The 13,055-nt window shown below is 40.0% G+C and overlaps 1 pseudogene; it reads right to left on the reverse strand.

Moving 5' to 3' along the window:
* Positions 1–6,410: 6,410 nt before the first annotated feature.
* On the reverse strand, positions 6,411–7,649 carry LOC126008641 (partitioning defective 6 homolog alpha-like; annotated as a pseudogene).
* Positions 7,650–13,055: the final 5,406 nt, after the last annotated feature.

The following is a 13,055-nucleotide window of genomic DNA, read 5'->3' on the forward strand; positions in this document are numbered from 1 at the left end:
GAGGGCAATGAAGAGAGCCCTGTCCTGAAAGCAGGTTGTTGTTGTTAGTCTTATGGGTGTTAAGGGAAGTCTCTTTTGAGTAGGTCAATATCAGAGCAGTGGTAGGGTCTTCTCTGGTAGAGGATTGCTTCCAGGTGATGTTATAGACAACCGTGGTTGTTTCGTAGGTGGCATCCCTGGTTCAGGGGTGAATGGAGAATGCCCATTCTTCTGAGACCTGAGCCAGGTCATTATAATAATGTTCAGGGGGTAAGGCATTACAAGATATGTGTGTTCCTATTTCTATTAGATAAGAACTTGTTTGTATGTATAGTATTTTCCCAGTTTAATGTGCCTATGCAAAAGAACAATGCCACATGGCATTATTGTTGCATATGGGGGCCGCTAGAACAAGTCTAACAATCCCTGTGACTTGGTTCCAATATAAACTTTAAGCTGAGGGACTCTTCTACCAGAATTACTTATTGAACAGATCACAAAGAGAACAGACAAAAAGTGGGGAAAATCGTCACAGTATAAGAGAATATTTAGTAAAAGTTATAGCTGTTAAGGAAATACATGTAAGATATTCAAAAGACATTTATGTGTCCCTTTTATGTCTTTTGAAATAGTTGGGGGGGTGTTAAATCCTGTGTACCACTTTGGTCTGTGATTTGGCCTGTGCAGTACTGAAGGTAAAAGGGGTAAATGTGGGGTAAGATGGCTGGGGGTGAGGGAGTGTAGGACTAGAAATGAGCTTGTAGGGCAGTGGGCAAGGGCAGAATACAAGATGGACATTCTGCATATGCAAAACACACCTTAACAAAGGGAATATTATTAATATAGAGACCGGTGAGAATAAAAGTTGCCAGTGACTGCCTCAGCGCAGCACAGCAACTCCCAGAACCACCACCACCCCACCCCCCCCAAGCTAGGGAGAAGGCCTGTGGCCTGGAGTCTCCAAACAAGAGCTAGCCTACAGAATAGCAAAGGATTCGGTGAGAACCGGAAGCTAGACATCTCCCCACCCTCCTTCCTATACCCCCCTCCCCAGTGCGGGGTGAGGGGCAGGGAAAGCCTGGGGACCCCTTGAGTCCTCCCAGTACCCACCTTTCTGGCCACCTAGGCTGGTACCCAGGAGAGTCCTGGAGTCCAGGGGAAGAAGAGGGCGATGGCTAGGAGTCTGCCAAGCCTCCCAGCACCCCCCAAGCTAGCAAAAGCTAGCTTCCATAACAAAAGGATTCCGTAGAGCAGTTATGCTTTTTAAAAATTAAAGTTTTTCAGAATTGAGCTGCCATATGATCCAGCAGTTGCACTCTTGGGTATCTACCCCCAAGATGGAAGAATATTCATCCCAAAGTATGTATGCACTCCACTATTCATCAGAGCTCTCAGCACAGTAACCAAGAACTGGAACCAACCTCAATGCCCAACAATGAATGAATGAATGGATCATAAAATGTGGTATTTATATACAATGGAGTACTACATAGCAGTTAGAAATGATACAATCAGATTTTGAAGCAACATGGATGGATCTCCAAAATATTGTGTTAAACGAAGAAAGAAGAAGAAAGATACAGAATGATAGTACTTCTTGGAGGTATTCAGAACATATACCACATTAACGTATAATAATCCATGAACAAATACAAGGGTCGAAAGGGTAACATCTCCAAACATTGTAGGTGCCACCATATAATGTGGTAATGTGTTCAAATAAAGGGGAAGGATGGCACCACAAAGACACGAATACCCATTATAACCTAAAGAAGCGAGCAAAGACAGAGGCAACAGTTTTTGAGTGTACAGGTATGCAATCAATCTCAAACCACAAAGGTCTATAATAATGTCCTAATATATTTTTCCAGAGAACCAGATTCCTGGTCTCCTGCTGCAGTGACTACTAACAATATGCTTTAATGCCTTAATTTTACCAAGTATAAAATAACACTTCAGTTTCCAAGGTCCACAGAGGACCTTGGAAACAAAGGGTGGACACCCTAATTTTAAACCTTGGCACTCAATTATGCTGGATACTATATACAGTGCCCATACTCTAATTAGCCCACTTCCTTTTGTTTATGTCTTCAGTTAGGTCCCAAAGTATATGATCATTCAGACCACTGGAACTGTCAATGGCGCACCACAGACCTATGCTACAGGTCCCATTCATCGAATATGTTTTGGCAAATCACTACGTCTTTTTTTTTTCTTTACTGTTTCATTTTTCTCTCTTCTTCCCTCTACTTCTCCCCCACCATCCTTTACTCTCCTTCATCCATTCACTCTATCACGCTGTATTCTTTTCTCCTTTCTCTTATCGTTTGTTTTCCCCTCCTTTCTCTCCTAAGCCATATCTTAACCAATTATTTATCTTTTTCTAACTCAATCATATCTTAAGAGCTCAGACCCAGCCTATGAGGGTCAACCTAATGTCTGTCTTTATGTGAGCATGAGTTTTTAGACAGTGGACTCCTCTCTGATTGCCAAATCTAAATTGTAAACAAGCCATGTCCAAATTGTATATAGCCCCTTTTATATATTACTCTTCTCCCCCCCCCCCCCCTTCAGAAGTCCTTCTAGCCTCTCATCTCTGAATCCTGACCCATTATCCTTCCTTATTTAACCCTCTTTGTCCTGTTATCAGCCAGTAGGTACCCGGAACAACCTGCTCCAACAAACCACGACAAAGCTCCCAAACCGAAAGGACACCCTCTCAGCCCCACTTCACATGCCTTGGCAAGAAATTACAACCAACACACCTGCTGATTCATGCTTCCTGGCCCTCCTCATCATCCTAATCATGGACTGTTGCATGCCACTGACTCAGCCCCAGAAGGAACCCAGTCCAAGGACACTTCCTTCATGAGCACAATAATTTCACAAACTCAGCATGACACAATGTGTGATGAAAAATGCCCAGGACTTCATCCACCACAAGAACATCTTAAAAAGACTCAATGGGGAAGCCTATATTCCCTTTATGTGTTGAATACCTCTATAATAATATCTCCTAGTCTGTTTATTCCCAAAAGAAAGTCAGCCTCATAAACAGCATTTTTGTTTATGCCTTTTTTAAAATGTATTTTTTTCTTCTATTATATATCTAAATATAATTTTCTTTTCTCTCTCTACAATTCACCTGTTTTTGGTTCTGCCTGGTATGAAAATTTACAAGAAAAGTTGCCTGGGATAAAAGTTCAGACCAAAACCAGAGCACAGAGATTGTGCAGACAATCATTCTTACCTCCAAATCCACCAGCAATATAATATGCTACCATATCCTTTTGCATAGGCACTCTAAATTCACATGATTGGACAGCGACCATCTAACCCAGAACCCAGATCCCAGCTGTGGTCCCAGCAACAGTACCAGAAACCAAACTCCTCCAGGGGGAACTCAGAATTCCATCCCAGCACCAACTTGCACCAGTTTTAACATGACATCCTGACATGAGGAAATAGCAGCAACTTGAACTTAGAGAGGGTTTCCCCATCTCAGCACTTAATGGTATTATGCAACCAGGAGACATGTCATACTTTGCCCTAAGTAAAAACCAAAATTCTTATCTATAGAAGACTGACAAATATCTGCTGGACAGAACCTATCAAGGGGCCAATGAGGGAGTTCCTAGCTTAGGCCTCAGCCTAAAAAAAAAAAAAAAAAAAAAAAAACAAGCTCTCTAATTTCAGAGGTCTAACTTTGACAATTGCGATTGAGCAGAACTTCTGGAACTATGCTGAAAGACTACCCTAGGCCAGTGATGGGTAACCTTTTTTTTTTTCAACTGAGCCAATCTTGCCAAAACCACAATTGAAATTTATTTTGAGAGCCCCATTTTTAAAATCGAAAATACATAGGATGGTACACTGTTTTTAGTTTTAGTAAGTTTTTATTGAGAATATTCTGCATGCAAGAATTCACATAGGTCAGGAGGATACAAATAATAAAACTAATGAAACAAAAACTTTAGAATGATATTATTTATCAATAACGTTAAATTCTGTAAAATTTGCCTTACAATGTAGAGAAAATTACAGCCTATGACTGAAAGTCACAAACACTAATGTGAGTTTGGTCTTGCATTTCCTTGGATAGTTTGAGTAAGTCAGGTTTGTATGTTGTTTTTAATTTTAGGCATGATTCCAGGTTCTCATTGATGAAACGATTTCTTGATTTACTCTTGAAAAGATTCATGCTTGAAAACGATTGTTTGCATAAATATGTAGACCCGAAAAAGAAAAGAACAGCAAATGCTAGCTTTTTTAGTTGATTATATAAGTCAGGAATACTATTTTAGGTGTTAAAAATCAACATATTTTCCTTCTCCAGGTCTTTCAAAGCAGACCAGTTGTGCTGTGAACTAAGTTCACATTTTTGCTAATTTAGAAAAAATGGAGAAATACCAATGTTCAAATTTCGAGCTCCACAATTCTTTGTGTTTTTTTTTAAATCCAGCCATTGCATTTCAAAGTTGCCATGTCAATATTAAAGGGAGAAAATTATAATTCCATTACAGTGACATCCAGAGGTTGTTTTTTTAAACAAAGGCCAATGTCGCTTTGCTGTTTCTGAAATCCTGAAACTCTTGAGAAAAGTTTCCCTCACATTTAAAAGTGCTGTTTTAAAATAGGTAATGTCAATATCAGAATTATTTTCTTGGCAATGTTTCAGCAGGCTTGGAAAATGAATCAAAGTTTCTGTCAAAATCTTGAGCAAAAACAGATCATTTGTTTTCAAATGAAGTAACTTCTAACATAGAAAAAATTGTGTTTCCTTTCCCCTGTAGTTTATGATTAAGCTGATTTAGATGTGAAGTAATATCCACCATGAAATACAGTTTTTGAATTCACTGATCGTTTGTTAATTCTGGATAGTGAACACCCTTCTCGAAGAAAAATGCTTTGATTTTTGATAATAAGGAAGCAAAACATTTCAAAATATTTCCTTTTGATAACCAATGTACCTTGTTGTGCCCCCTATACCACATGACCTGACTGGAGCTGTGTGGAGCTGGCTGCCTGCCTCACACAGGGCACGCACTGATAGAGGCTAGGAGCAGAGTCCTGACTCCTGGAGTAGCCGTCCAGTACATAGAAGAGCCACATTAAAAAGTGTAAGGAGCCGCATGTGACTCGTGAGCCATGGCTTACCAACCACTGTCCTAGGCTCTGTTCTAGGTACTGAACAAAACCCAAGACCACTAATTACAGAAGACTGATTACAACAAATATGGAACAGAACTCCTAGAACCATAATGAAAAACTCTCCTAGCTTTCACTCTATGACCTACACAAATAACAAGCTACAGAGGCAGGATATCATCACCCACATCTGACTGGAAAATTTCTTGGCACCATAAAAAGACCTTGGTGTGTGCGAGTGAGCATGGAGCCGGTAGTTGTTCCCATGGTAGTATGCTTTAAGGTCAGAGAAACCCTGTATCTCATAGGCCAAGGGAATTTTAACTGTAATTTTCCCTATATTTACTGTGCCTATCCAAAATAAAAAAAGGAGAAGAAGAAATACAAACCTTTTTTTTAAGAAGTTGCTGGTATGGTTTTTTTTTTTTTTCTCTCTTTTTTCTTTCTTTTTTTTTCCTTTTTCCATAGTTGGTAGTTTTGGTTGTTGGCTTATTCTGTGTTTATTCTTCTTGTAGTCTTGTTGATACTCCCTTATTGTTTTTTGTTTCTGGTTGGTCTTGTTTTATTACCTTGTTCTTTTTTCCCTTCCTTCTTCTAAATGGATAACACCTAGATGAACTCCTTCTAGTTTTTCTCTTTCTTTTTTTGTTTGCCTTTTATTTTCCTTTTTTCTTTTTTCCTTCTTCCCCCAGATGGTACCAAGGCCAGACAATGAATTTTCATTTGGTAGAAATAAAAACTGATCAGACATGAATACCAAATCTAAAGTCAATGAAAACAGAATCGATACCCAATCTACAACAAGCTGTACTTGGTGGGTACAGTTGTACTAGCCTTATGGGGGTAAAGGAGAGAGATGTGGGGTGCAAGCTGGGAACAGGGGTGGAGGGAGGACAACACTGGTGGTGGGAATGCCCCTCACTTATTGTCACTATGTGCCTCAAATATTACTGTGAGAGAATTGTAATTCACTTCGACCACAATAAAAAATTAAAGTTTTACAGGTGAAAATATATTTCTGTGCTCCAAATTCAGCAAATTATTTCAGCTCTATTTTTTTTATTTTAGAACAATGTAAATTGTGAAAATGGTTTTAATAATATATTAAAAGAGATAACAGGTAATGTGTGATGGTACAAATTTAAATGACAACTGTCTACTGCTTTAGATCAAGAATCATCCATCCTCTTATTTGATTGGTCAGAATTCTAAAATAATCTCAGTGCATTTGGAAAAGTTTTGTCAGTTTTAAATGATTTAGCCTTTTATGACTAATTACATAATTTTTTGTAGAAAATCTTTAATGTCCCCCAGATAGAGAAGGCCCCATAAGCAGGCAAAAACCCCACTGAGAAAGTTCCTACCATATCCCAGAAGCCTGGAGCACCAGGGGCTGTGTCCACTCTGTTGTCACAGGCTGAAACGGCTCCCATCTCGCATACTACTGGCCCAGCCAGAGCTGGCCTGTTCCTGATCGTCCAGGGAGGTCAGAGAGCTGCGGGCACCAGGAAGCAGGCGGCCTGAGCACAGGTCCCAGCAGGAAGGCCCCTAAGACAGCCCATTGGAACAGGAAGGCTGGCGGCTCTCAATGACCAGGTCACTGTTGTCCTCATTACTGTCAGGCTCAATAGGGCCAGATCCTGCAGAGGGAGGCCCTGGAAGCCTTCCAGACGCCCCCTGCACCACACTATTGCACTGTTTGGCTGGCTTACCTGTGACGATGAGTTTGTGGCTATTAGCTACCATCATGTCAGTCACTTGGTCCAAGGTTTTTCCAGCTACCTCAATACCATTGACTTAGAGAATTTCATCACTGACCACCAGCAGCCCGGTACTCTCGGCCCAGCCCCCTCAGACCAGACGAGAAATGATGCTGAAACCCACTCCAGGCCATGGGGCACCATACGCACACTCATGCCATTATGGATGAAGAAGCCCAGGGGACGGTCAGGTCCATGCTTGTGTAGTCGAACCCAGCTGTGGGTTTCAGGCATTAGGTCCACGTCTATCACGGAAGAAACCTGGCAGAAGTCCTGGGGCAAACTGATGAGCAGGGGGGGCCTGGTGCGAAGAGAAGCTACAGGCCGGATTAAGAGCCCTTTTTTACTCCGCTGTAGAGAATTGGAGGTGAAGGCTAGGCCACTGGCATTAGCTTCTGCCCACTTCTGCACCAGTATGCGCAGCAGTGAGGGCCCACTGGCCAGGGCCCAGTGCAGGTTGTCCTCATTGGTGAGGGGCAAAAGGTCCCCGTGTGCATCCATTATAGCCAAGCAGCACGTCCAGACCTGGGATCTGGTTCACGTACGTCGTCAATGCTGTCGGGACTGCAGAGGAGTCCTCTGCAGCCGGGCCATGGCGGGGCCAGGCTGACTGGGACAGGCCCCAAGGCGACCAGAGCAGGTGCACAGCCTGGCCAACACGCACCACTTCGCCCCTAATTTAATAATTGTTAATATTTCCTCAATGCTTTGCTTATAGTTCTGTTTTCATGAGATGTTCTCTTAATTGACTTACCATACCATGAATCTTCGATTAAGAGATTCTCATTTGATGCCTCTCTTCAAATCAAAACTCATACAGGAAAATGGGGGACTACAAAACCAAATCATAAAAATCTGCTACATTTTACATGTGAATAACAAACTAGAAAACTATGTAAACAATATATAACATATATGGTTTATGTTAATTTGACATTATAAATTATTTATTTTAAAATCAGGACAGAAATAACTAAGTGACTAGGAATAACCCTAATAAAGGAAGGAAAGACTATATCAAAATCACCATTAGAATGCACAAGAAGATGGAAATATATTCTGTGATTAAAAAGTGAAAAAGTCAGGGTAAGAGGAATAAAACAGCTGTAAAGTGCTTACCTTGAACCTGGTTGGCCCAGATTCAATCGCCAGCATCCCATATTGTCCCTTTTGAGTGCTGCCAGAACTGATGCCTGACTAGAAACCAGAGTAGCACCCAAGTATTATGAGTGTGGCACAGAAACAAAAGGAGTTAAGAAATTTAATTTACAAAGTAAGGACATTTCTTCCTAGACCATACAGATTTAACATAATTGCTGGCGATATCCCAATGGCATTTGTTCAGAATATAGAATTAACATTCTTGAAATCTGTTTATGACTTCTAAAGACTCAAAGCAATCTCAAGATAAAAATAATGGTGGTATCAGCTTTCAATCTCAAACTGTAATACAAAGCTACAGACAAACTGAGCTTTGCTCAGAAATCACTCCTGGCAGGCTCGGGGGACCATATGGGATGTCAGGATTCAAACCACTGTTCTGCATGCAAGGCAAACACCTTACCTCCATGTTATCTCTGGTCCCCCTACAGAATTTTTAAAAAAGTATGTGGTATTAGAATAAAAACAAACAGTACCTAGAATAAAATTAAGGAACCAGAATTTAATCTTTGCACATGTGAACAGTTATTTCATAACAAAATAAAGAAATGGAAGTCTCTAAATGATGCTGGGAAGAGGATAGCCAACATGCAGAGGAAAGAAAGTAGATCACTACAGCACATCATACATGAAAGTTTATTAGAAATAGAATAAGGGATTGTCAATTAGGCCTGAATCCAAAATATATTAAAGAAAACAAGCAAAACTTTCTGTGATATCGACGTCTCTGTTATATTTAGGAATTTGCCTCCAACAGCCTAAAATAAGAGCAAAAATAACAAAGTGAGAGGAATGAAAGTAGATCACTACAGCACATCATACATGAAAGTTTACTAGAAATAGAATAAGGGCTTGTCTATTAGGCCCAAATCCAAAATATATTGAAGAAAACAAGCAAAACTTTCTGCAGTATCGACATCTCTGTTATATTTAGGAATTTGTCTCCAACAGCCTAAAACAAGAGCAAAAATAACAAAGTGAGCTTACATCAAACTAAAGCTCTACAAAACTAAAGAAAATACCATAGAATGAGAAGATATCCTATAGAATGCAAGAAAAAAAATACCATGTACCATATATCTGACAAAGGTCTATTATTTGTGGTATATACCTTGAATATAAGATATATAAAAATTCAAAACTGAACACAAAATCGATCCCATCAAAAAATGGGAAGAGCTAAAGTGACACTTGGCCAAAAATGACATGAAAAAAATGATCATCACTTAGGAAAATATGTCATAGTGACAATGAGATATCACCTCACAATATATCACAATGTCCAGAAGTATTACAAGTGTCAACAATCAATTGTATTTTTAGATGAGCATGCAGATTATTTTTTATGTAAATTAGTATGATTTCTCTCAAAATACAAGTTTTGAGGCCACACAAAGTGCTCAGTACTCTTGGCTATTTTCTAGGGGATCACTCCTGGTAATACTCAGGGATATGGGGTGCTGGACATTGAACCTGGGTCAGCAACATGCAAAGTGTACTATCTCTGATGTCCAAGGTTTCTCAAAATATTAAAAAAAAATCTACCATTTAATCTAGTAGTTCCATATCTAACTCAAAACACTAGTTTAAAAATATATTTGCTTATTGTAACACCATTTACAAAAACAACATATGGAGCAGCCCATGTCCAACAATAGATGAGTGTATGAAGAAAATTTATATAAATATACACACGAGCACACACACACACACACACACACACAAATACGATATGGAAGACAACCACATAGAACCGTTAACCTTTTTAGGCCAGAGATAGTACAATGGGCAGGGTGCTTGCTTTTCACATGGCTAAACCAGATTCAATCCCTGTCATTTTATATGGTCCCCATTCCAAGAGAAACTCCTGAGTATCGAGCTAGCAGTAACCAACGAACAACACTTGGTGCAGACCTGAAACTAAAACGAACTGTTTTAGGATTGTTACCTTCTGTGACAATATAGATAGAACCGACAACATGAAGGGAACTATAGCAATCATTGCTAAGCAAAACAAATGAAAGATAAGTGCCAGATTAACTCACTGGTGGGGCAAACCTGGCATGTGGAAACCCTTGGGTTTGATCCCTAACATAGAGGTGGAGAGATGTAGATATCAAAGGCATGCTAGACAGTACTGATTACTAACTAAATTATGGAATGATGCAGAAAGGATGTGGAATTGTACTGTGGTGAAGATGTATTGGTACTTGAGTAGTTTGGTGTAGTGTGGTAACATACATTTGAAGAGGTACAAAGCTGTAACAGTAAAATAGTCTTGTAAACCATTGTTATGTCAGTAAATGCATGTATAATGTTATATGCACATATCCATACATGTTCATTTTTAAGATGTAAGCATTAAGACTTAAGCGTAAAGGCAAAGTTCAGTGTCCCAGGATTCTCTATTTATTGCCCTTTGCTCTATTCACTGTTATTATAAACTGCCTTTTTCTAAATGTTTGGGAAGATGAACTTCCATTGACTTTCTTTACAAGTTTTCTGTCCTAGAATTTGATAAGCCTGGATGGCATTTTGTCCCAGTCAGAATTTGGCCTATTGGAACTCTGCTGGATCTCAGATGCCAGCACCCCTATCTGCCTTCCCTTGAGCCTTCCATGGAGGTGAGTCGACACGCCTAGAAAGGGAGAAGCCACTGAACTCGGCTGGATCTCAGATGCCAGCACCCCTATCTGCCTTTCTTCTGTCCTGCATTTTTGGCCTGATTTCACCCTGGGTGCGGCTCATCTGCAGACAGCCTGCCTTCCCGTGAGCCTTTCGTGGAGGTGAGTCCACACGCCCAGAAAGGGAAGAGCCACTGAATTCTGCTGGATCTCAGATGCCAGCACCCCTATCTGCCTCTGTTCTGTGCTGTCCTAGATTTTTGGCCTGATTTCATCCTGTGTGTGGCTCATCAGTGGACGGCCTGCCTTCCCGTGAGCCCTCTGTGGAGGTGACTCGACACACCCAGAAAGGGAGGAGCCAGAGGAGCATGGCCGCTCTGCTCCCCTTCCGAGGGTGCACATAATTTAGCCAATGAATACAACCACAACATGTAAAAAAAAAACCCACAATACAAGTGTGAAAATGGGGAAACGAACGCAGGCCAGCGCCAGACATAGAGAATGAGGATGGCAACTCTGATGACTTGAGCATGACCAACCAACTAGTCAGTCTCTAAGATAAGGAGTTTAGAGTTGCAATATAGAAGATATTCAAAGAACACAAAGTATAGAAGAGAACACTAATAAGAATCAAGAGAATATGAAGATAGAAATGAGAAAACTTCAAACTGAAATTTCAGATCAAATAACAGGTCTGAAAAACTCAGTAGATAAATAGAAGAAAAACATGGTTGAGCTTCCCCATGGGTTAACAGCAGCTGAGGATAGAATTAGTACACTGGAAGATGAGATGCATAACAATTCCATATAGCAGAAGAAATCGGAAAAAAGCCTTAAAGCAAATGATCAAACAATGGAAAAATTACTAAAAGAATGGGAACAGATGAAAATAGAAGTCTATGATAAACTCAACAGAAACAACTTCAGAATCATTGGAGTCCCAGAGACCCAGGAAGAAAATCTCCAGGAAGAATCAACAGTCAAGAACATCATTAAAGAGAAACTACCAGAGCTAATGAATACATGCGATCAAATCCTGCATGCCCAAAGAGTGCCAACTAAAAGAGACCCCAGAAAAAAACACCCCAAGACACATCCTAGTCACAATGACGAATCCCATAGATAGAGACAGAATTCTGAAAGCAGCAAGATCGAAAAGAGAAATTACATTCAAGGGAACATCCTTGAGATTTACTGCAGACCTGTCACCAGAAACACTCAAGGCCAGAAGGCAGTAGTGGGACATAGTGACAAAACTCAATGAAATAAATGATTCACCTAGAATACTGCACCCAGCAAAACTCACTTTCAGGTTTGAAGGAACAATACATAGTTTCACAGACAAACAACAGCTCAGAAACTTTACAGACTCAAAACCATTCTTAAAAGAAAAACTGAACGGCATATTTTAAGACAAGGCTTACCAACATTCACACCAAACTTTGATATAAAGATGGCACTAACTCCCAGGACAATTCTTTCTCTCAATGTCAAATGGACTAAATGCACCAGTTAAAACACAGAGTGGCTAAATGAATCAAAAAACTCAATCCAACATTCTGCTGCCTACAAGAAATGCACCTGAATAGTCAGGACAAACATAGACTCAAAATAAAAGGCTGGTAGAAAATCATCCAAGCAAACAACACCCATAAAAAAGCTGGAGTGGCCATACTAATATCAGATGATGCAAACTTTATACTTAGGAAAGTTGTAAGGGACAAAAATGGACATTTTGTATTAATCAATGGATACATACAGCAGGAAGAAATCACTCTCCTAAACATATATGCACCGAATTAGGGGCCAGCAAAATATTTAATACAACTGTTGACAAATCTAAAAAATAATATCAATAACAACACAATAATTGGGGGAGAGCTCAACACGGCATTGTCAACACTAGACAGGTCAACCAGACTGAAACCCAACAAGAATATACTTGACCTGAACAGAGAAATGGAAGAAAGAGGCCTAGTAGATATATACAGGACACTCCACCCCCAGAAGCCTGGATACACATTTTTCTCTAATGTACATGGGACTTTCTCCAGGATAGACTACATGCTAACATATAAAACATACCTCCATAATATCAAGAGGATAGAAATTTTGCAGGCTGCCTTTGCTGACCACAAAGCTCTGAAATTATATGTGAACTACAAAGGGACACAGAAGAAAATCTTTAACACCTGGAAGTTAAACAGCCTCATACTGAATAACCAGTGGGTCCAAGATGAAGTCAAAGAGGAAATCAAAACCTTCCTGAAAAAAAATGACAATGGAGACACAAACTATCAGAACATATGGGACACAGCAAAAGCAGTACTGAGAGGACAATTTATAGCTTTGCAAGCACACATCAGGAAAGAAGGGGCATACC

Source organism: Suncus etruscus, chromosome 5, assembly GCF_024139225.1.
Source record: "Suncus etruscus isolate mSunEtr1 chromosome 5, mSunEtr1.pri.cur, whole genome shotgun sequence".
Classification (NCBI taxonomy): domain Eukaryota; kingdom Metazoa; phylum Chordata; class Mammalia; order Eulipotyphla; family Soricidae; genus Suncus; species Suncus etruscus.